This window comes from Pyrus communis, chromosome 11 (genome assembly GCF_963583255.1).
Source record: "Pyrus communis chromosome 11, drPyrComm1.1, whole genome shotgun sequence".
Lineage (NCBI taxonomy): Eukaryota > Viridiplantae > Streptophyta > Magnoliopsida > Rosales > Rosaceae > Pyrus > Pyrus communis.
This window is the reverse complement of record NC_084813.1, coordinates 6,765,438-6,789,902: the sequence shown is the minus strand read 5'-3', so window position 1 is coordinate 6,789,902 and position 24,465 is coordinate 6,765,438. Positions and strand designations below refer to the sequence as shown.

Genomic DNA, 24,465 nt, shown 5'->3' with positions numbered 1-24,465 from the left:
CAAGCTCATTGAGGAAATTGTAAAAGATATTTTCCAGAAATTGATCCGCGCCTCGTCAAGTAAAGACGATGACTTGGTTGAAATGGATTCCCACATGCATGAAATGGACTTGCTATTACATCCTGCTTCTGAAATGGACGACATTCGTGTTGTTGGAATATGGGGTATGGGTGGTATAGGCAAAACCACCATAGCTAGAGCTGTTTATGAGGAAATTGCTTGTCAATTTGAAGCTTGTTGCTTTCTTGACAATGTCAAGGAAGAGTTCTCCACTTGTGGTGCCGTACATATGCAGAAAAAATTTCTCTCTAGAATCTTGAATGAAAAGGTGCAGAGTTTAGGCACATTGGATCGAGGTTACAGAATGATTTTGAAAAGGCTACAGATGAAAAGGGTTTTGATTGTTCTTGATGATGTTGACGACTTATTTCAAATTGAAACCTTACTTGGAAAGCAACATTCATTTGGTGGTGGGAGTACTAGAGTCATTATCACCACTAGAGATAAGCTAGTACTACGTCGAGCTGATGCGATCTACAGCCCCAAGGTTCTAAGTGGTGATGGAGCTTTGGAACTCTTTAGCCAGTATGCCTTCAGAACAAGGAAACCCAAAAGACACTATGACCATCTCTCAAGCCGTGCTGTCCGATATGCTCAAGGTCTCCCTTTAGCACTTAAAGTCTTGGGAGCTTTTCTTTATAACAAATCTGTACAGGAGTGGGGAGAGGTGCTAAAGAAATTAAAGAAAATCCCGCAAAGGGGAATTCATGATGTGCTAAGAACAAGCTTCGATGGACTAGATGATTCTGAGAAGGACATATTTCTGGATATTGCATGTTTCTTTAAAGGAGCCAGAAAAGACTACGCAACAAAGATTCTTGACAGTTGTGGGTTTTATCCCCATACTGGGATAAGAGTTCTAATTGATCGAGCTCTTATAATTGTCTCTTCGGAAACACTAGAGATGCATGATTTACTAGACGAAATGGGTCGGGAAATCGTTCGCCAAGAATCTATTAAAGTGCCTGGGAAACGCAGTAGGTTGTGGAATTATGAAGATGTTCATCATGTGTTAATTCAAAATACGGTGCGATATGTTGATGACCTGTCTTTCTCATATGTAAATCTTTAGAGTAAACAAATTTAACTTTGACCAAAATATAATTCTTAGAAACATGCATTAACTTTATAATGTTAAATAAGATTCATGATATCTACATTCACATAATTTGAACTATTTGTTATCCAGGCTACGGAAGTTGTTGAAAGCATAATCCTTGACCTTTCATTCTCAAAGCTAAAAGTGGTATACTTAAGGTCCGAAGATTTTTTTTTAAAATGACGAAATTAAGATTGCTCAAAATCCATGGTGACGGTGTAAATTCATGTGAGAATTTAAAGTTTCTTTCGCATGAGTTACCATATGACTTGTTTTCCTGGATTTGTTATAACAGCCTCTGGAAAATTTGAAAATTATCAACTTAACAAGATCTCCTCACCTGAAGAAAACTCCTGAATTCACAGAGGCAAAAAATCTTGAGAAAGTAGTGTTTGTACCATACTTGACCAATCCCGAAACTACTAAGCACCGGTCAACAGCATACCGTCAAGGACCCACAAGATTTCTCCTCCAACCAGGAGGCCAATCACAACACGACACATGTCGGTATCAAAAGCCAATCATAGCGCGACACGTGTTGATATCAGAGGCCAATCACAACACGATACGTGTCAATGTCAGAACAAAGGTAGAAACTCTCTTATATAAAAGGAGATCATTCTCCCCACAATAATCCCTAATGTCATTTGTACTAAACTATTCACTAGAACTCACAAAAAGAGAGCTTGAACCTATGTATTTGTGTAAACACTTCACAACTAATGAGAACTCCTCTATTCCGTGGACGTAGCCAATCTGGGTGAACCACGTACATCTTGTGTTATTTGCTTCCCTGTCTCTATTCATTTACATACTTATCCATACTAATGACCAGAGCAACCTAGCGAAGGTCACAAACTTGACACTTTCTGTTGTACCAAAGTCCTCGCCGATTTTGTGCATTAACATTTGGTGCCGTCTGTGGGAATCGCACTTATTCCTACTCTCTCCAGCTTTGTCAAGCTGGTTTCCACCATTCGCACACTTTCCTTCGACCAGGCACCCCTCTCCAACATGGGGAGTGAAGGGAGCCACAACACGCAGAACGACACCCTCCTCGCACTTAGTGCAAATCAATGAAAGAAGGAACGAAAGAGGTTTGCTCTTCAGGCTAAAGTCGATGAGCTAGAGGCTCAGAACAATAAGATAGCGATAAAGAATGAGATCCTCCAGGAGCAGTATGAGAAGCTCTTCAGAATGCTCCATGAAGCTAGGCATACTCAAACACACGAACTCATCGCCCCCGGGGAAGTCAACCACCACCTGGGTGCCCCGCAACACGAGGGATCACCTGCCTTCAACATGGATATCCTTAATGGGGAACGAGTTACTCATCAAGGTGTCGATCAACATGATACCTCTCTCAACCGAGCCGCTTCAACCCGAAGCAGGAGAAGTGGAGGAAGGCACCTTCTTGCAGAAGGAGTAGAATGATCAAAAGTCGTTTATTGCGACTGTCAGGACTTCCTGAGGCAACGTCGAGAGAACCCCATCCACATAAGCTCGAAGGTCAATGATCCAAGGGTTTCTGAAAGGTTCGGTCCTCTTCCATGCCCCAAGCCAATTGCCAATCTAGGGAATGAGTGACATGTCCTAGAGGAATATGAGGGTACGGGAGACTCGGGGGCATTTCGACAGGCTTGCCCTGGAAGTCAGTACGGTGAGTCCAAAGAAAAATCTTATGCCCTTGACCAAGCTTTCCTACTTCCAAGAGGAGATGGAGACTTATGGAAGAAGGATCCAGCAGTATGTGACTCCACTCAGGACCCCCTTGTCCTACAATTCCTTGAGGAAGTAAACAAGTTGAAGGTCGAACGTCAGGCCGAAATACCTAACTGGAACCAACCTAGACCTGGCCCTCTTACAAGGAAGATCCTCGACACCCCCTCCAAGCAAAGACAAAGCAGAAACTTGGCTTACAACTCTACACTGGAAGGGAGGACCTGATTGAACACCTTAACCTCTTTGAGTCCACCATGGCATACCGGATGCACACTGATGAATAACGATGTCTTCTCTTCCCCTCTACCCTCTCTCGCGGAGCTCTGAATTGGTATTGTCGTCTTCCACCTGAGACAGTAGACTCATTTGAGGAACTGAGGAAACTATTTGTCTCTCAACACATCTTCCAGACAGATCGTTTGTATTCCGCAGATGACTTATACACTATTCGCCAAAAGCCAGATGAGTCACTACGAAAGTATGCCGGCCACTTCAGCCATGAGTATTCTCGCTGCGCTGAGTCAGATGACAAGGCCGCCCTAAAGCCTTCACGGCAGGCTTACGCGACTGTTTCTTCAAGTACATGATCAATGCTAACACTTGGAAGACTTACTCTGAGGTAATGGCACAGGCTTATAACCATACCTCCGCCGAGGCAAGGACATATCAAGGGAAACCCCCTACAGCCATCCCTTATCAGCAAATGAGGAGTGGAAGCCAAATCCAACTGAATGAGAAGACCTCAACCTTCCAAACAGCAGCGACGCTTCCCCCTGCCCTACCTAATACCTCGCCAAGTCAACAGGCGTATCATTCTCAGGGCAAGAGGAAAGACTTTCATCCTCACCAGTCTCATTTTAATAAAAAGAGTAAGGGGCACTATCGCGATAACCAAAGGTATCACCACGATAATACCCGCCCCCAGGCGGCCAATGCAGTGGGCCAAACAGGTGTCAAGAATGGTCCTACCCCGAGGTATGAGACATACACACCTTTGAACGCCACATGCACGGCCATTTACCCCAGTATAGCTCACTTGATACCAAAGCCAAGGCCGAGGGAGCCAGATTTCAAGTCCACGAAGAACACAGGCATGTTTTGTGGTTACCACGAGTATAATGGCCATGACGGCGAGAAATGTATCACCCTCCGTGATCATATTGAAGCTTTGGCACGTGAAGGAAAAATTGACTAGTTCCTCCTTCACCCTCCAAGGGATAACCACAACCAACGCCAAGTGAATGTGATATATTCCATCAGCGGTGGCACACCCCTATCTGAATTGACACGCCCCGACCCCGATATTCCCCGAATGCCAGGATAGGCATGTGCTGGCCGACACCCGAGGGTGACGAAAGCCATTTATTAAGTGCAAATGCTGAAAATAAGGGATAAATAAGGTTTATAAATATAAAAGAATAATTAATATGCAAATAAGGACCGTGTTCAGAGCACACCTCTAATCTAGAACACTAGAAGAAAATAGTATAAAATTGAATGAAACAAAGGAATGGGTCCTACACTAAGAGGACTCGAAGATGCCGATGCGGAAGTGCCTGGACGTCGGGATTGTATGCCTCGATTCTAAGTCCTTAGGAGGGCGCAAAACAAACATGAGTGGACCAAGTTGATATATATATATATATATATATATATATAATAAAACAGTTATCAACATACTAACCCCCAGGTTTTATGAAAACACATATATATAATGATAAACATAGGTTTTCCGAAACCTAGCATGTCGTGCAATGTCTCAAATCATAATTCGCATAAATAATAAACACTAGTGAATGTCCGATACAACTCTCCAGGCCCCATGCCGGCTCCCCGTCTCTAAGCAGACAGTCAGAGGAAAATACACTTCAGGCCCCATGCCGGCTCCCCGTCTCTGAGCAGACAGTCAGAGGAAAACACACTCCAGGCCCTATGCCAACACCAAACTATCGCCCGGGACGGACCGAATCTATCCCTACGTCCCGTAGCGGAAAGGACCACTAGGTAAGTACAAAACCAGTGAACATACATATATTGAAAATCAACTTCATAGTATAAAGTCATGCATCATCTATATTATAAAGAGGTGTTCTAAACATGTTCTAAATATCATATCGTCATCTATCAGATATTCTATAAGAACATGGGTTATAGGAAAAATAGTAATAATTCAAATTAGCCTCAGTAAACATGTTATCTCGTAAAACGTTTCATAAAACATAATCATCAAATCATGCTTTTCATGTATGCATTTATACTATCAAAACATGCATTTTTAGAAGGGGTCCACTCACAGTACTTCGCCGTCGAAAAGCAACGCTATCTAGCGAAGAAGGAAACGCCACAGATAATCGCCCCTAAGCACATAAATGGTACATTTAGTCAAACTCTACTCAAAAGATTGAATTTGGGAAAACGGACTTCGGAAACGGGTTCAGGACGTCGAAATTAGCCAAGGAAGGGTCCTGCACGAAAACCCAAAAAATCAACGGTCAAAGTCAAAGTCAATGCTGACCGTTGACTGGGTCAACGGTCAACGAGTCACGGGTCAACGGGTCACGGGTTTGGGCTTTAGGGTTTTGGGTTAGGGTAATTGGGTTTAGGTTTTAGGTGGGTTGGGTTTGGGTTAGAAGGAAAGTGGGTTTGGATTTGAAACCTCATGGCCCAATGGCCCAATTAAAAGGGTAATGGGTTTGGGCTTGCAACCAGGCCCTAAGGCCTTTGGGTTTGGTGGTCGCCGGATTCCAAGGAGGGGGAAGGCCGATTTTCGGCCGGAGAATTCCCAAGCTCCGTTGGAGCTCAAAACTCAACCAAAACATGTCATTCAATATACCAAATTGAAGCCCCGAAGGTAAGGAATCGAAATATACCCTTAGTTCCCGTCATCAGGGTCGGATTTGGCCGGAAAACAGCCTGGAAGCCACGGGTGTCCGCCGGAAACTGGGTAAGATTTCAAATGAGCATAACTTCTTCAATACTCAATGAAATTGGGTAAAACAAAAAGGAAATTTGTAGTACTCAGCGAGACTAAGAGATTTATACCTTGCACGCCGGCCAACTCGCCGTGGTTTGGCCGGAAATTGCCTCGAAAGTCACTAAGGTTGCCGGAAACTGGGTAAGATTCAAATGAGTATAACTTCTTCCATACTCAATGAAATCGGGTGAAACAAAAAGAAAAGTTGTAGTACTCAGCGAGACGAAGAGATTGATACCTCGTACGCTGGCCAACTCGCCGTGTTTTGGCCGGAAATTTCCTCGAAAGAGGTGGTGCTCGCCGGAAAACTGGGAAATGTCTCCGAGGTGGTTTCTTCATGGTTTGACGTCCAAAACACAACCACAGGGTTAGAAAAGAGCTATAGGTGTGGGCATGGGTGTGTGTGTGTGTGTGTGTGTTCTGCTCGGAGGGAGGGAGAGGAAGACAAAGAGAAAGAAAGAGAGAGAGAGACTTTTCAGAAAAAAACAAACAAAAGAAAAGGGAAAGGGAAGGAACCGGGGGAACAAAAACAGGGGGTGGGCCCCTTGGGCTCACCAATTAAGACTCAAAAACAATTTTAAAAAGGAAGGTATCCCCAAACTTAGTGAAAATACAAAAATACCCATTTTTCTTACGTAAATCCAGGGACGGGTTGTTACATGAATCTTCCAACAGGGCCATGAAAAACAATGAACGAACGTTGAAGCCTAGCCACCAAGCGTTTCACGTGGAAGACATCAGGGGAGGCAAGTATCAAAAGCCTAATTGGGATCCAATATGTTTCTACCTTGAGGAAGAAAGAGGTATCATCTATCCTCACAATGACCCACTGATTGTGGAGGCTCACATAGCCAACTTTGATGTACGACGAATCCTGGTAGACACGGGGACGTCGGTCAATATCATGTTTGTTGAAGCTTTCAAAACACTTAATGTAGCTGAACATTTGCTTGATCACTCGATTTCTCCTTTGATAAGCTTCTCTGGTGATGCCGTGCAACCTTTAGGGAGCGTACATTTACCCTTCACCATTGGTACAGGCCCGTACACAGCCACCATCACCACTAACTTCTTGGTGGTCGACTGCCCAACGGCATACAATGTCATATTTGGGCGCACATGCATTAATGATCTCAAGGCCATGGTATCCACGCATATGTTGTTAATGAAATTTCCAACCCCCTATGGCAATGGTTACATCAGAGGAGATCAACTTAGTGCACGATCATGTTACAACACTTCAGTCAAGCAACAACACTTGCATGTACCCAAAGAAACACTTTCTATACATGACCAAGTTATCAAGACCAGCTCGGACAAAGCCAACTTGAATATTCACGGTGGTAACAATCAACCCGACAATCCTCGAGATGACTCTTTCACCCAGCAAGCACAACCTGCTGAAGAGTTGGAGAAGGTCTCTATCTCAAAAGATTATCCAGATCGCATAGTGAAGATTGGCACCACTTTGTCACCATCCATTTGGTTGGCATTGATCTCTTTTTTGCAAGAGAACACTGAAGTCTTTGCCTGGTCATACGAGGATATGCTAGGCATTTCTCCTAATATCATCTGTCATCGCTTGAGTATTGATCCCAAGACCAAGCCGGTGAGACAGAAGCGAAGATCTTATGATGTTGAACGATATGAAGCAATGAAGGCAGAAGTTGAAAAACTTAAAAGCATAGGCTTCATCCGTGAAGTCAATTATCCAACGTGGGTAGCAAATGTGGTCCTTGTTAAGAAAAATCCGACCAAGGAAAGTCTCTTGCTTCAAAAGATCTTGTGGAGAATGTGTGTCGACTACACCGACTTAAACAAAGGATGCCCGAATGATAGTTTTCCCCTTCCTTTCATTGATAGACTTGTAGACTCTACAGCAGGGTGTGAACTCTTGAGCTTCATGGATGCTTACTCAAGGTACAATCAAATCCTCATGAACCCTTCGGACCAAGAACACACAGCCTTCACCACTGATAGAGGACTATATTGCTATAAAGTCATGCCATTCGGCCTAAAGAATGCAGGGGCGACTTATCAAAGATTAGTCAATTCAATGTTCGCTGAACAGATTGGGAAAATCATGGAAGTTTATGTTGATGATATGTTAGTCAAAAGCAAACATGCTGACCAACACATTGCCAACTTGTCTGAAACCTTCTCCATCCTGAAGAAGTATCGAATGAGGTTGAACCCCAACAAATGCGCTATCGGTGTGGGCTCTGGAAAATTCTTGGGCTTCATGATTAGCCAACGAGGCATTGAAGCTAACCTCGAGAAGATCAAAGAAATCATGGACATGAAAGAACCAGTAACCTCAAAAGACATCCAGAACCTTACTGGCAAGGTGGCAGCCTTGACCAGGTTCATCTTTAAGGCCACAGACAAATACGCTCCTTTTTTCAAAGTACTTAAGGGAAGTAAGAAGTACATTACGTGGACCGATGAATGTGCCGAAACATTTAAGAAACTCAAGGAGTACATGAGTAAAGCCTTTCTGCTTTCCAAACCTGAAGTTGGCGACACCCTAATTGTCTATTTATCTGTCTCAGCTTCAGCAGTTAGTTCAGTCCTCATTCGTAGGGATGGTAGTATCAAACGACCTGTCTACTACGCTAGCAAAGCTCTACAAGATGCGGAGACACGATACTCCAACATTGAGAAATTAGCTCTAGCATTAGTCATGTCTGCTCTGAAACTTTGCCCCTACTTCCAAGCACACTCCATCATCGTGCTTACCAATCACCCCCTTCGACAAATACTTCAGAGTCCTGACACTTCGGGGCGAATGATCAAATGGGCCATAGCACTGGGAGAGTTTGACATCTCTTACCACCCAAAGCTAGCTGAAAAGAGCCAAGGAGTTGCAGATTTCATTGCCAAATTCACTTATCCCGTTGACATTTCTCCTACACCTGAGGCAGCGGCTTCATCACCCCTGGAAACACGGAATGTAGAACCAACACTCCCAGTATGGACTCTATATGTTGATGGCTCATCCAACCAACAGGGTTGTGGAGCAGGACTAGTCCTGACTACCCCCGACAAAATGGCAATAGAGTATGCTCTTTGCTTTAAATTCAAGGCGTCGAACAATGAAGCCGAGTATGAGGCCCTTTTAGTAGGCTTACGTTTGGCCAAACACCTTGGAGTTAAACAAATTAATATCTTCAGTGACTCCCAATTGGTGTTTAACCAGGTCACGAACAACTTTGACGCTAAGGATAACTCCATGGTAGCGTATCTTGCGCAAACGCAGCTTTTGCTCAAGCACTTCCACTACCAGATCACCCAAGTCCATCAAGCGGCAAACAGTCATGCAGACGCTTTGGCTCGCCTCATCGCAGCAGTGGAAGACAAGATTGGGAGAAAAATTCATGTCGAATTGTTGGCAACACCAAGCACCATGGTCACAGAAGTGTGCAACTTGCAACAGGGGGATAGCTGGATCACCCCAATTTATAAATTCCTTGTTTATGGCACTCTCCCAAATGATAAAGTCCAAGATAAACAGATTCGATACAAGTCTACCTGCTACCTGATCATTAATGACCAACTCTACAAGCGAGGCTTTAACCTACCATACTTACGGTGCCTCACACCTGCAGAAGCGGAAATTGTCCTTCGAGAAATACATGAAGGAGTCTGCGGAGATCATGCTGGATCTCGATCCCTAGCACACAAGGCTTTTCACCATGGATATTACTGGCCAACACTCCACCAAGATGCCATCAGAATATCCCGCTCATGTGATAAGTGTCAACGCTACGCAACTATTCATCACTCCCCTCCCGAGCCTCTTACTCTTATGATCAGCCCTTGGCCCTTGGCCCAATGGGGACTTGATTTGATCAGCCCAATGCCTGCAGGAAAAGGCAAGGTCCGCTATGCAATCGTTGTAGTTGACTACTTCACAAAGTGGGCCGAAGTAGAACCCTTGGCAACCATTACTGAGGCAAAAATAGAAGACTTCGTATGGAAGAACATCCTTTGCAGATTTGGCATTCCTAATGCGATAGTCACGGACAATGGGCGACAGTTTGACAACAAGAAGTTCAGGATGTTCTGTTCTAAATTCAACATCAACTTATGTTTTGCCTCCCCGGCTCATCCCCAGTCTAACGGACAAGTTGAGGCCATCAACAAAATAATCAAGCGCACTTTGAAAACCAGCTTGGACAAGGCTAAAGGTTGTTGGCCAGAATTTGTACCCCAAGTTCTTTGGTCATACCGCACTTTATATCGGACTTCAACAGGAGAAACTCCATTCTCACTTGCCTTTGGTACAGAGGTTGTTGTCCCAGTTGAGCTTGAGCAAGCAACGTTTCGAGTCCAGAACTACATGCAAAGTGAAAATGACAAACAACTCACCCTCAACTTGGATCTAGTCGAGGAACACAGAAACCAGGCTCACTTGAGGAATGTCGCCTACAAGCAGCGCATCTCCAACTACTATGACTCAAGAGTCAAACCGCGCTCTTTCAAAGTGAGGGACTGGGTATTGAAGAAAAGACTACTCTGCGACAGAGTCCCGAGTGAAGGCACGCTTAGCCCAAATTGGGATGGACCGTTTGAAGTTATTAGCATCAGTCGCCCTGGTTCCTACAAGCTGAGGAGCTCCGATGGCAAGACCCTTGGCCATCCATGGAACGCTGATCACTTGAAGTACTATTACAAGTAGACACACACTGTACAACCGTTGAGCTACGGCCATTCGGCATTCTATGTAATGAAGGCCATTTGGCATCAATTCAATAAAGAGGTGATTTAGACAACCTGGTCCTAACTCCTTTACATCCCTATCACTGAAACGCTCAGGTTTGAAGCTTCAACACGAATGCTTACAACATGAAATAAAGTCTATATATATATGTCAACATGACTTATATCCAAACAAGGGATCTATTCAAACATAACCAAACATTCATCAATGATAGTACAAATACTTGGCAAATAACATCAAAGCGCACAGTACAAGGTTGCAAACATACATAAACAAAAAACCTTCAGCCTTATAACATGGCACATGCCAGACAAACAATAAACTAGTACATCCAGAGTACATGGCACATACCACACAAACAACAAACTAGTACTTTCAAAATACATGCAGAAAAACAAAAGGCACTATGAGTCATCCTCATCTAAGGTCGAACCCCTGACAATATCACTCTGCGTTTGAACCACATTGTCATCGCCGCCATCCTCGATATCTCCAGAACCATCCTCACTTTCCTGAGACTGCTCACCGACACTAGCCTCATTATCAGAGTCATCCTCACTACTAGGATCAACTGCGAGAACGAAGGCTTCACCTCTTTATCGGTACTCATCCATCTCATCACGGTACTTCTGGATAATGCTTCCATTATCGTAACGCTCAAGGACGGCCATCCATTTCCTTTTCTCAAAATTAGCCGCCCGGATGCAGTGAGGTTTAAAAGCATCTTGAAAGGCCTGGGAACCTAAGAACTCTTGCACGGCAGCCTCCATCTCAGTTGAGATACTCCTCTTTAGCTCAGAAACTTTAACCAAGGCACTATCCAACTCCCCTTTCACCTTGGAAACTTCGAGGATAGTAGTCTCCAACTGTTTCTTAGTCCCCTCCAATTGTTTCTTGAGCCTCACATTCTCACCATTTCGCCTCTTCAAACTCTTAAAGTGTTGATCTTTGAGGCGGATGGCCTCAGCCAAAGCTTTGCTCGTTTTTCTAGCATCATTCACAAGCTGGTTATTCTCTTTAAACTTTGCCTTGTACCGCTCGACCTCTCGTAATCTGTCGTCGTACTCAGTCATGACCTACATGACAAGATGATCGTCACTACCAAGAAAAAGAGGGAAGAAAATAAAGAAATGACAGAATAACACTTACATAAGAAGATAGCCTCATCATCCGGTCACGATCTGATTCATTCTCATCGACGTCCTGCCAAGTAATTATTGACATACCTAAAACTACTTGGCTGCATGGCAACCTTCAAATCCTTCCAATGGATGCTGCCAACTTCTTCCTTATACTTCCTCTTACGGCTGGAGCTAGGGTCACCTTCTTGGTCAGTGGACTTCATGGTTGGAGGAAAGATGGGCTCGATGGTAGGAAGATGAGGTAACAGTCGTCTCTCATCCCCTGCAACTATGGCAGCAGCACACCCGATAGCCTCAGCTTCAGCTCTTTTTGAGGCAGTGATCTTGAGGACCTCCTCTTGCGACTTAGGTCTAGGGGCTGGCCTTACCCGGTGTTTATGATCTCCCTTGTGAAACAAAATGTCATCTACAGGAACTAACATGGGTGCTTTCCCTTTATTGGTGCTAGTCCCCCCTTTCTTGCTCACTTTCTCCACTGAACAAGAAAAATCAAAGTAAAGAATGCAACTTTGTAAAAGAAAAAGGGGGCGAAATAAAGGATACAACTTACTTGCTCGTCTCTGGTACTCCGACACTAGGGGTTGGAAACCGTACTTTCGAAACAAAGGTCGTAGCTTGCCCAAATGTCTATCATCCTTAAGCACCCTTAACACCTTCTCTACATCAGCCAATTCCCGTCCAGACAATTGGATGTTGCCTCGAGTTACTGCATGAAGGAAAATGTTAGACGCAAGAAGAAACTACAACAAATAGCAAACAATGCGAACAATGGATACATTACAACCTACAGTCTGGAAGTGAGTAAGAACAAATCGCTCAGGCGTGATACCCCTAACATGCTCCCAATCATAATAAAGAAAGCACCAACGATTTTTCCAAGTGCAGTACGCCTTTTTCTTACCAAAGACAATACGCTCTCACATGCACACTCGGCATATCCAGGGCATGCTTTCAATGGGCGCATCTTATAGCAGTAGCGCCACTGATGGAAGGAAGGCTCACCTAACCCACATTCCATCCAAATAGTATAAAACCCGATCAAGGTATCCCAAAAACCAGGATTGAGTTGCCCAGTCGCATATCCAATGAAAGATATCATCCGTTGCAACCAAGGGTGTAATGGCAACTTCGCCCCTAAGGTCAATAATATTTGAGTATAAAACATGACATGACCCTTGGGCAGTTCAGAGGGAAATTCTTCATGATGTACCAAACGCATTCCTACACTGCGAGGGATACTACATAACTACCTTATAGCTTCAAGCTCCATTTCGTTATCTAACAAGTTTTTCTCTAAAAGGTCCGCTGTGAACTCAGAATGAAATATGAGTATGGCGTAAAAAACAACCCCCTTACCCACTGACATGAAGGAGGAAGAACCAATATTGGCTAAAGTTTGACAATTGCGAAAATCATCCAACGTTTCTTTGGTACAAGACTCCAACAAAGGCCCTGAAGACTCCAACATTGCAAGCTCAAACCTAGAGCTAGAGCTAGGGGAGCCCTCATCACTAGGACTTTCAGACTCTGACATCTACAACAAACAGAAACAAACTCTATCACTACATGAAAGATCGAAACATAAGGAAGTTCCTAAGGCATGAAGAAAAAGCTCAACCAGTTCGTCATGTTCTTAAACAAATACATGAACACTTAAACAATTCAACCAGAATGAAAACATGCGATTGAGTGGAGAAGATTACCAACCTGAAGATGATGCAAAGCAATGTCGGAATCCCTCTCAACTAGAGAACACTCTATCTTCCAAAATTACTACAAAATAAGCAAATGAAGGCAAGTTCAAGAGTGAAGACTTATCCTTCTTATATAAGTTCAACAAGACCAAACAAATTCAAAATTCAAATTCAAACCATGAGAAAGTCCCACATGGAAAGTCTTCAAACTTCCACAAGCTAGGGAATTTCAAACTTTTTGTTCCCCAAATTCTCAAAAAAAAAAAAAAAAAAAAAAAAAAAAAAAAAAAATGAATGATGAATGATTGCAGAGAACTTGAGAGTCTTCCAAGCAGCATTTGTCACATGAAATCTCTTCGATAGCTTGATGTTTCTGGATGCTCAAATCTTGAGACGTTTCCGAAAAATTCAGAGGTCTTGAATAAACTATCTACAGAGAACTTGAGAGTTTTCCAAGCATCATTTCTCACATGAAATCTCTTGAAAATCTTGATGATTCTGGATGCTCAAATGTTGAGAAATTTCATTCACATTTTCTAGCGATTGCCACAACTATTGCATTAGTAATTGCTGGCACCAACTTCTTTTTCCAATTTGCAATAATTATGTCAATTTGCAAAATTAGCTGGCCACAATAATTATATCAATTTCTACCATCTTTTGTTTTTGTTTTACTAAAATAAGGTGCTGATCGTGTAGCATGGATATGTTATACTAAGAAATTAAATTGATTTATTTTAAATTAAATCGAAACAATTGGAAGACTCATGGCATTATGTGTGTAGCTTAGAAGGCTAATGATGCACAATTGCTCTCGTGAAGAACAACTTGCAAGATGGAAAGCTACAGCTGAGTAAGAAGTTGTTGTGGGCACCGGTGTAGAACAAGAATTTGTGGCACAGGTAATTTTGCAAGCTTGGCATGAATCTACTGATTAAAACAAAAACGAAATTTGTGTTTCTTAGAAAACTCATATGCATTCAATTTTCAAAATGAAGAATTGGGCTTGAAGTCAGATTTCGTTGTATGAACTTTTGATTTGGTAAATTTTCTTAACGGATTTGAGCAGATTTGTGAACTTGGTAAATTTATGTTGTTGATAGAATGCCTATGACTTTTCATGGTTATCATTCCTTTAATAACTCTTTTGGTGATGATGTGAAGATATATGGTTATTTGATCTAAATTAATAGGTGAATATCTTTGTCCTGCAACTTTTCCTTTCAGCTAGATTGAATAATTCGTTCGCAGCATGCTATCGTGCTTTGTCTATCCTTTGGTATGAAGCTGAAAATTGCAGTATCTTTATCCTTTTGATTCACCCACTATAAGCCTACTTAGCTTCAGCTGAAGCTCTTCAAGTCAAACTGTCAGCAACTTGAAGTTTACTTTAATTTTTAGAAATGTTTATTCATTTTTATTATTTTCAGCTGAAATAAATAGAAATGAACTTCAATTTGATGATGGAGATGGAATGCAGGGAAAATGCGGGGGAGAGCCTTCTCTTGCTCTTAAATCCAGCGAATCATGTCCCACTACCTGCGTTCCCCTGCTGTTCTGAAGGTAAGCGATTCATCCTACCCGAAATTTCAAAAATTTGGGGGGTTTTGGTTCCTTTTCAATACCAATCAGATAATCAATCTGTACGAATGGATTTGATAGATTGAAGCATCGTGGACCTGATTGGAGTGTCTTTACCTTACTCTAATTGTTAAATGTTATTAAGCAACTGTATGTGCTCATTACCAAGAATCAAGTTACTTTTTTTTTTTTTTTTTTTTCCTATTGATAGAGAAATAGAATCAACAAGGAAAACTTACTTAGGAAATTCAAGAAATTAAGAAACAGCTGGATGAGTATCTTTTTGTATTATATTATTGTTTTCATAACGATTTTGGGTTCAACCACATGGTGCCCAGAAGTTTGTCTTGGTGATTAGAAATGCCATTGGCGGCCTACCTGCTTTCCTTTCTTAATTTATCTTAAGAACGTTTGCATCCTAATACATACTTTAAATATGTTAATTTGTCCTATTTTCTATAAAATTTTGAGCAATGTGAATGTGGGTTATTCTCAATCTTCAGATGGTGATCATTTCACAACTTTTGCATACATGGCTACTCAGCCTTTGACATACAGAGTTGAGGATGGGAGGAGGCAGGTGAGCCAAGATCGGGGTTTGTATCATTATAAATTATTCGTTTAGTTACGGAAAAAAGATATGGTTGCGTAGTCCAGTTTTGTATTTTCAACATCTTAAACATTTTCCTTTGATACCACTTCGTTTTGATTTGTAAACAAACTATATCTTTATATTGGGTCACAGTGTAATGTTTAACGATTTAATTTCTCGGTCTAGCAATTTTTTCAAAAACTTACTATTCCTGTTACATGCTCAAATATTATGTCTTCTACTTTTCTATTTTCCTTTTTTTGTGTTTTTACCCATGCAGTAAGCTGATCAGTTGAAACTATGAGTATAATATTGATGACACAATACAATCTACAAATGAATGCTTTCTTATAGCATGCTTCTCTTCTATTCGAAACTGATTTAAATTCACTTCATTTCTCACACTAAATATCATATCAGCTCGATTGACACAAGAAAATAGAAGATACATTATCTGTGGCATGGTATGTACATCTCGTATTTTGCATAGAACATAAATCCGTTGGTTTCATTGTCTTCCATATGACAATACTACTTATATCAATATAAGAAAGAAGTATAATATTTCCATTTTATGCAAAGAATTTGTTGTACGCTTCCAAGAATATAAAACACGAATATAGGTTCATTAGGGCCACTCAGTATTAAGATAGGGAATTGTTATAGGCTTTTTAAAAGTTTTATTTTGCATTCCGAACTTTTTATAATTAGAAAGAAGAATAGACTTTTAGGGAGTGTAAAATAAGATTCTTAGAGTGTTAATAACAGTTTCCTTAAGATATCATAATAGATGTAACTGTAGGCAAGTTGCTGCCTAATGACAACGACAAAAGTATTGAACTTCTTACAATATGGTCAGTATGGTATTTGCCAAGAAATAACCATGTTAACTCTCAAGTATATGTGCCCGTGAAATTTATTGCGTTAGTCTCCTCTTCAGACACAACTAAGTCCATCTAGGCCCAATTGTATTCAAACCCAAAGGATTGAAGAAGTCGGTTCCCAAATGGCCTGGTTTGCATTGCCTCACGGTGTGTCACATGGGCACTAGTCCCACCAAAGATAATTGAAGAGCTCCAACATCATGAGATTTATTTAGACTCTTGAAAAACATCTCGGGACATTACCCCTTGTGATGTGTGCCCCAGTTGTACTGTTAGGACTTGGCACCCACTCTTGTTGTTTTCTTTTGCGCGTTGCATCCACTCGCCCATGCGGAGCAAATCTTTGTCCACCAATTTTTGATACTTTATAATTTTTATACTTATCCTTTGTTGGATCATTTTCAGATTCTTTCATTTTAATCTATCAAGTTTAAGAATCTGAATCATTAAAATTTGGTGGAACGGTTAAGTTTATTATAATTGTTAAAATAAACCTTTCCAAGTAAGTCGAATTAAATTTCAATAACCTATATTTTGGTTAAACGGTTAAATTTATTATAATTATTAAAATAAACCTTTCCAAGTAAGTCGAATTAAATTTCAATAACCTATATTCTCAAAAACTTGAAGGATTAGTCCTTGGATTCTTCATTTTTCTGAAAGGTGATAAAGACATGCACCTAGAAAATAGAAACTGCACCTAGAAAATAGAAACGCGTGATCTGGTCGTCATTGACTTCAACAGCTAGAAACGCGTGATGTGGTCGTCATTGACTCATTACTTCCTTTGTAGCTCAATGTGAAGATCAGTGTGAAGATCAATTGAGTGTTTCAGTTCATACATTACTCTTAGATACTCCATCGATTAATGGCTGCTGCTGCATCTTCTTCTTCCTCTGGCTCTCCTTGGAAATACGACGTGTTCCTCAATTTCAGAGGGGAAGACACTCGCAGGTGCTTCGTCAGCCACCTCTACAAAGCCCTGAATCAGAAAGCAATCAGCACCTTCATTGATGCCGAAGGGCTGCGAAAGGGCAACGACCTTTCGCAGCTACTGACGGCGATCCAAGATTCGCGCGTTTCAATCGTAGTTTTTTCTCAAAAATATGCTTCTTCCACATGGTGCTTGAAGGAGCTCGTCCAAATACTGGATTGTATGGATAGAAAGAACCAGATGGTGGTGCCCGTTTTTTACGAAGTGGATCCTTCTCATGTCCGCAAAGCAGAGAGCAGCTTTGCGGAAGCTTTTGCCAAGCATGAAGGCCATTCTAACGCCGACATGGAAGAGGTGCGGAGCTGGAGGTCCGCTCTTACTCGAGCCACCAATTTAACCGGCTGGGATTCGAAAAATTGCGAGTAATTTTTAGCTGTAGTAGTTTCATAATTTGGGATTTTTTTTATTTTAACGTTTAGTTTTAATTCTTTGTCATGTTTTCCTAGCAAATGTATGACTATGTATACGGTTTGCACTTGTTCTTGATCTTACTCTTACAATAATGTTTTTCTTATTCCACAGGGATGATGCCAAGCTCATTGAGGAAATTGTAGAAGATATTTTTCAGAAATTGATCCGCATCTCATCAAGTAAAGACGATGACTTGGTTGAAATGGATTCCCACATGCATGAAATGGACTTGCTATTACATCCTGCTCCTGAAATGGACGAAGTTCGTGTTGTTGGAATATGGGGTATGGGTGGTATAGGCAAAACAACCATAGCTAGAGCTGTTTATGAGAAAATTGCTTGTCAATTTGAAGCTTGTTGCTTTCTTGACAATGTCAAGGAAGAGTTCTCCGCTTGTGGTGCCGTACATATGCAGGAAAAACTTCTATCTAGAATCTTGAATGAAAAGGTGCAGAGTTTAGGCACATTGGATCGAGGTTACAGAATGATTTTGGAAAGGCTACAGATGAAAAAGGTTTTGATTGTTCTTGATGATGTTGACGACTTATTTAAAATTGAAACATTACTTGGAAAGCAACATTCATTTGGTGGTGGGAGTAGAATCATTATCACCACTAGAGATAAGCTAGTACTAAGTCGAGCTGATGCGATCTACAGCCCCAAGGTTCTAAGTGGTGATGGAGCTTTGGAACTCTTTAGCCAGTATGCCTTTAGAACAAAGCAACCCAAAAGAGACTATGACCATCTCTCAAGCCGTGCTGTACGATATGCTCAAGGTCTTCCTTTAGCACTTAAAGTCTTGGGGGCATTTCTTTATAACAAATCTGTGCAGGAGTGGGAGGAGGTGCTAGAGAAATTAAAGAAAATCCCGCAAAGGGGAATTCATGATGTGTTAAGAACAAGCTTCGATGGACTAGATGATTCTGAGAAGGACATATTTCTGGATATTGCATGTTTCTTTAAAGGAGCGGAAAAAGACAACGCAACAAAGGTTCTGGACAGTTGTGGCTTTTATCCCCATACAGGGCTAAGAGTTCTAATTGATCGAGCTCTTATAACTGTCTCACGGGAAACACTGGAGATGCATGATTTACTAGAGGAAATGGGTCGTGAAATCGTCCGCCAAGAATCTATTAAAGAGCCTGGGAAACGCAGTAGGTTGTGGAATTATGAAGATGTTCATCACGTGCTAACTCAAAATACGGTGCGATATGTTCATGACCTTCTTTTTCATATGTAAATCTTTAGAGTAAACAGCTTTGACTTTGATCAAAATACAATTCATAGAAACATGCATTAACTTTGTAATGTTAAATAAGATTCAGGATATCTACAGTCACATAATTTGAACTATTTGTTATCCAGGCTACGGAAGCTGTTGAAAGCATAATCCTTGACCTTTCATTCTCAAAACCAAAAGTGGTATACTTCAGTTCCGAAGCTTTTGTTAAAATGACGAAATTAAGATTGCTCAAAATCCACGGCCACAATGGATATTCATGTGAGAATTTAAAGTTTCTTCTGCATGAGTTAAGAAGTCTCGTATGGAAGCATTTCCCCCTAAAGTCCTTACCGTCCAATTTTATTGCAAAGAATCTTGTTGAGCTTGACATGCAAAATAGTCTCATTGAACATCTTTGGGAAGGAGCCAAGGTAAAAACTTCACTTGCATATGTTTCTTTTAAATGGTTTAATTCTTAGATGCCTTACCATATAACTTGTTTTCCTTGATGTGTTATACCAGCCTCTGGAAAATTTGAAAATTATCAACTTAGCAAGTTCTCCTCACCTGAAGATAACTCCTGACTTCACAGAGGCGAAAAATCTTGAGAAAGTAGTTTTTCGAAGTTGTACAAGTTTATTTGAGGTTCACCCATCCATTTCATCTCTCAAAAACCTGGTTCTTTTGGATTTGGCATTTTGCAGAAATCTTAAGAATTTTCCAAGCAAGATTGGTATGAAATCTCTTAGAACCCTTAAACTTTCATGGTGCAAAAACCTTGATAAGTTTCCCGAAGTTTCAGATGTTATGCAGGATCTATCAGAGCTTTATTTAGATTATACTAAAATTAAAGAACTGCCCTTGTCAATTAGTAATCTTATGGGGCTTGTTACCTTGAATCTAAAGGGTTGCAAAAAATTTAAGAATCTTCCGAGGCGTATTTCTCACATGAAATTTCTTAAAAGCCTCGATATTTCTCAATGCTCAAATCTTGAGAAGTTTCCAGAAATTTCAGAGGCTATGAATAATCTATCTGAGCTTGATTTGGGTGGCACTGCAATTAAGGAGCTGCCTGCCTCTATTTTAAATCTCACCAGTCTTGTTACTTTGAAGCTGAATAATTGCAGAGAACTTGAGAGTCTTCCAAGCCACATTTCTCACATGAAATCTCTTGAATACCTTTATGTTTCTGGATGCCCAAAGCTTGAGAAGTTTCCAAAAATTTCAGAGGTTATGAATAATCTATCTGAGCTTGATTTGGGTGGCACTGCAATTAAGGAGCTGCCTGCTTCTATTTTAAATCTCACCAGGCTTGTTACTTTGAATCTGAATGATTGCAGAGAACTTGAGAGTCTTCCAAGCCGCATTTCTCACATGAAATCTCTTGAATACCTTTATGTTTCTGGATGCCCAAAGCTTGAGAAGTTTCGAAAAATTTCAGAGATTATGAATAATCTATCTGAGCTTGATTTGGGTGGCACTGCAATTAAGGAGCTGCCTGCTTCTATTTTAAATCTCACCAGTCTTGTTACTTTGAATCTAAAGGGTTGCAAAAAATTTAAGAATCTTCCAAGGCGTATTTCTCACATGAAATTTCTTAAAGGCCTCGATATTTCTCACTGCTCAAATCTTGAGAAGTTTCCAGAAATTTCAGAGGCTATGAATAATCTATCTGAGCTTGATTTGGGTGGCACTGCAATTAAGGAGATGCCTGCTTCTATTTTAAATCTCACCAGTCTTGTTACTTTGAGTCTGAATGATTGCAGAGAACTTGAGAGTCTTCCAAGCAGCATTTCTCACATGAAATCTCTTGAATACCTAGATGTTTCTAGATGCTCAAAGCTTGAGAAGTTTCCAGAAATTTCAGAGGTTATGAAGAAGCTATCTAAGCTTTATTTGTATGGCACTGCAATTAAGGAGCTGCCTGCTTCTATTTTAAATCTCACCAGTCTTGTTACTTTGAATCTGAATGATTGCAGAGAACTTGAGAGTCTTCCAAGCAGCATTTCTCACATGAAATCTCTTGAATACCTTTATGTTTCTGGATGCCCAAAGCTTGAGAAGTTTCCAGAAATTTCAGAGGTTATGAATAATCTATCTGACCTTGATTTGGGTGGCACTGCAATTAAGGAGCTGCCTGCTTCTATTTTAAATCTCACCAGTCTTGTTATTTTGAAGCTGAATGATTGCAGAGAACTTGAGAGTCTTCCAAGCAGCATTTCTCACATGAAATCTCTTAAATACCTTTATGTTTCTAGATGCTCAAAGCTTGAGAAGTTTCCAGAAATTTCAGAGGTTATGAAGAAGCTATCTAAGCTTTATTTGTATGGCACTACAATTAAGGAGCTGCCTGCCTCTATTTTAAATCTCACCAGTCTTGTTACTTTGAATCTTAATGATTGCAGAGAACTTGAGAGTCTTCCAAGCAGCATTTCTCACATGAAATCTCTTGAATACCTAGATGTTTCTAGATGCTCAAACCTTGAGAAGTTTCCAGAAATTTCAGAGGTTATGAAGAAGCTATCTAAGCTTTATTTGTATGGCACTGCAATTAAGGAGCTGCCTGCTTCTATTTTAAATCTCACCAGTCTTGTTACTTTGAATCTGAATGATTGCAGAGAACTTGAGAGTCTTCCAAACAGCATTTCTCACATGAAATCTCTTAAATACCTAGATGTTTCTAGATGCTCAAACCTTGAGAAGTTTCCAGAAATTTCAGAGGTTATGAACAAGCTATCTAAGCTTTATTTGTATGGCACTGCAATTAAGGAGCTGCCTGCTTCTATTTTAAATCTCACCAGTCTTGTTACTTTGAAGCTGAATGATTGCAGAGAACTTGAGAGTCTTCCAAGCAGCATTTCTCACATGAAATCTCTTGAATACCTTTATGTTTCTGGATGCCCAAAGCTTGAGAAGTTTCCAGAAATTTCAGAGGTTATGAATAATCTATCTGACCTTGATTTGGGTGGCACTGCAATTAAGGAGCTGCCTGCTTCTATTTTAAATCTCACCAGTCTTGTTATTTTGAAGCTGAATGATTGCAGAAAACTTGAGAGTCTTCCAAGCAGCATTTCTCACATGAAATCTCTTGAATTCCTTTATGTTTCTGGATGCTCAAAGCTTGAGAAGTTTCCAGAAATTTCAGAGGTTATGAAGAAGCTATTTGAGCTTTATTTGGATGGCACTGCAATTAAGGAGCTGCCTGCTTCTATTTTAAATCTCACCAGTCTTGTTACTTTGGAGCTGAATGATTGCAGAGAACTTGAGAGTCTTCCAAGCAGCATTTCTCACATGAAATCTCTTAAATACCTTTATGTTTCTAGATGCTCAAAGCTTGAGAAGTTTCCAGAAATTTCAGAGGTTATGAAGAAGCTATTTGAGCTTTATTTGGATGGCACTGCAATTAAGGAGCTGCCTGCTTCTATTTTAAATCTCACCAGTCTTGTTACTTTGAGTCTGAATGATTGCAGAGAACTTGAGAGTCTTCCAAGCAGCATTTCTCACATGAAATCTCTTGAATACCTTGATGTTTCTGGATGCTCAAAGCTTGAGAAGTTTCCAGAAATGAAGAAACTATTTGAGCTTTATTTGGATGGCACTGCAATTAAGGAGCTGCCTGCTTCTATTTTAAATCTCACCAGTCTTGTTACTTTGAGTCTGAATGATTGCAGAGAACTTGAGAGTCTTCCAAGCCGCATTTCTCACATGAAATCTCTTGAATACCTTTATGTTTCTGGATGCCCAAAGCTTGAGAAGTTTCCAAAAATTTCAGAGGTTATGAATAATCTATCTGAGCTTGATTTGGGTGGCACTGCAATTAAGGAGCTGCCTGCTTCTATTTTAAATCTCATCAGTCTTGTTACTTTGAATCTTAATGATTGCAGAGAACTTGAGAGTCTTCCAAGCAGCATTGCTCACATGAAATCTCTTGAATACCTTTATGTTTCTGGATGCTCAAAGCTTGAGAAGTTTCCAGAAGTTTTCAGAAATTTCAGGATGCACAAATCTCAAGATTCTGCCAAGCCGCATCTGTCGACTCTAGTCCCTTAGATATGTTTGTCTTTCTGGTTGCACAAAGTTTGAGGTCTTTCCAAGCATTGAAGAAATTATGGAAGGATTAAGAGAGCTTCACTTGGATGGAACATCTATCAAAGAACTTTCCCTGTCAATTGAACATCTTCAAGGGCTGGTCTTATTAAATCTGAGAAACTGCAAAAACCTTGTTCATCTTCCGGACAAAATCTGTAATTTGGGATGCCTGAGAGATCTCAATATCTGCGGGTGCTCAAACCTTTCTAAGTTGGCTGTGAACTTGGAGAATTTAGAATCCTTGTGGGACGCTGGAGTAGAAATGGTTGAGCACAGGGATTCTATTCTATTCTTTTAACTTGTAAATTGTAATACGTAATATACATACTCCCAATCCCTGTTTTACTTTTGGACACGCTTCAGATGTTTAACGCAGCGGATATAGAGAAATGTGGGCACTATTTTCACAATGTTCTCTGTTCTTCTTGGTGTGCTCTGCTTCCTTGATATGTCTTGAATTTCTTGGAATAGAGGACTGTCTTGCTCATAAACTCTTCTGGAGAAAATAATTACTATACAGAAACAATTTTGAGAGCCTGCTTGCACAAATGAATAACAAATCTCAAATTGGAAGCTTGCAGGAAACTGCAATTGATACAAGAGCTTTCACCAAGTATAACTTCAATGCGCCTCATTTCACATCTTTGGAAACAGGTACAACTTTCAACACCATGATGAACTCCCTGAGCTGAAAATACGCATGTCAATACCATGATAATGAAGAGTGCTTTCTGAATTTTGATCACAATGGTTAACTGTGCTAGTGAAGAGAAAGTTACATGCAACTGGAATGTTAATGTAGCGGTGCACAAAACTTATAATGTGTCGCGTTGTGTTTTTAATTTTTAATTTCCACATGGATGTCGTGTTATTGAGTTTAGGACACCGATCACCCTGGCATCCCCAATACACGTAAGTTCTTCATGTGTTGGCATGCCAAGTCCATACTTGCAGATCACCGAGAATCAGTTTCATTCATATTTTCTAGCTGTTGCCACAATAAGTACATTGGTAATTGCTGGCACCAACCTGTATTTTCAATTTGCATAATTACCTGGCCACAATAATTATATCAGTTTCTACCATATTTTGTTTTTGTTTTAGTCTACTGAAGTAAGGTGCTGACCATGTACAATTGCTCTGCTGAAGAAGAAATTGCAAGATGGAAAGCTACAGCAGAGGAAGAAGCTGCTGTGGGCACAGGTGTAGAACAAGAATTTGTAGCCCAGGTAATTTTGCAAGCTTGGCATGAATCTACTGATTAAAACAAAACGAAAA

The 24,465-nt window shown here is 40.7% G+C and overlaps 1 protein-coding gene and 1 pseudogene across 5 annotated transcripts in view; both read left to right on the top strand.

Annotated features, from left to right (window-relative positions):
- The window catches only part of LOC137708688 (disease resistance protein RPV1-like), a 56,899-nt gene that overhangs the window by 26,312 nt on the left and 6,122 nt on the right, over positions 1 to 24,465 (top strand). The gene's annotated exons all lie outside the window — the stretch shown is intronic.
- On the top strand, positions 17,238 to 23,063 carry LOC137708953 (disease resistance protein RPV1-like; annotated as a pseudogene).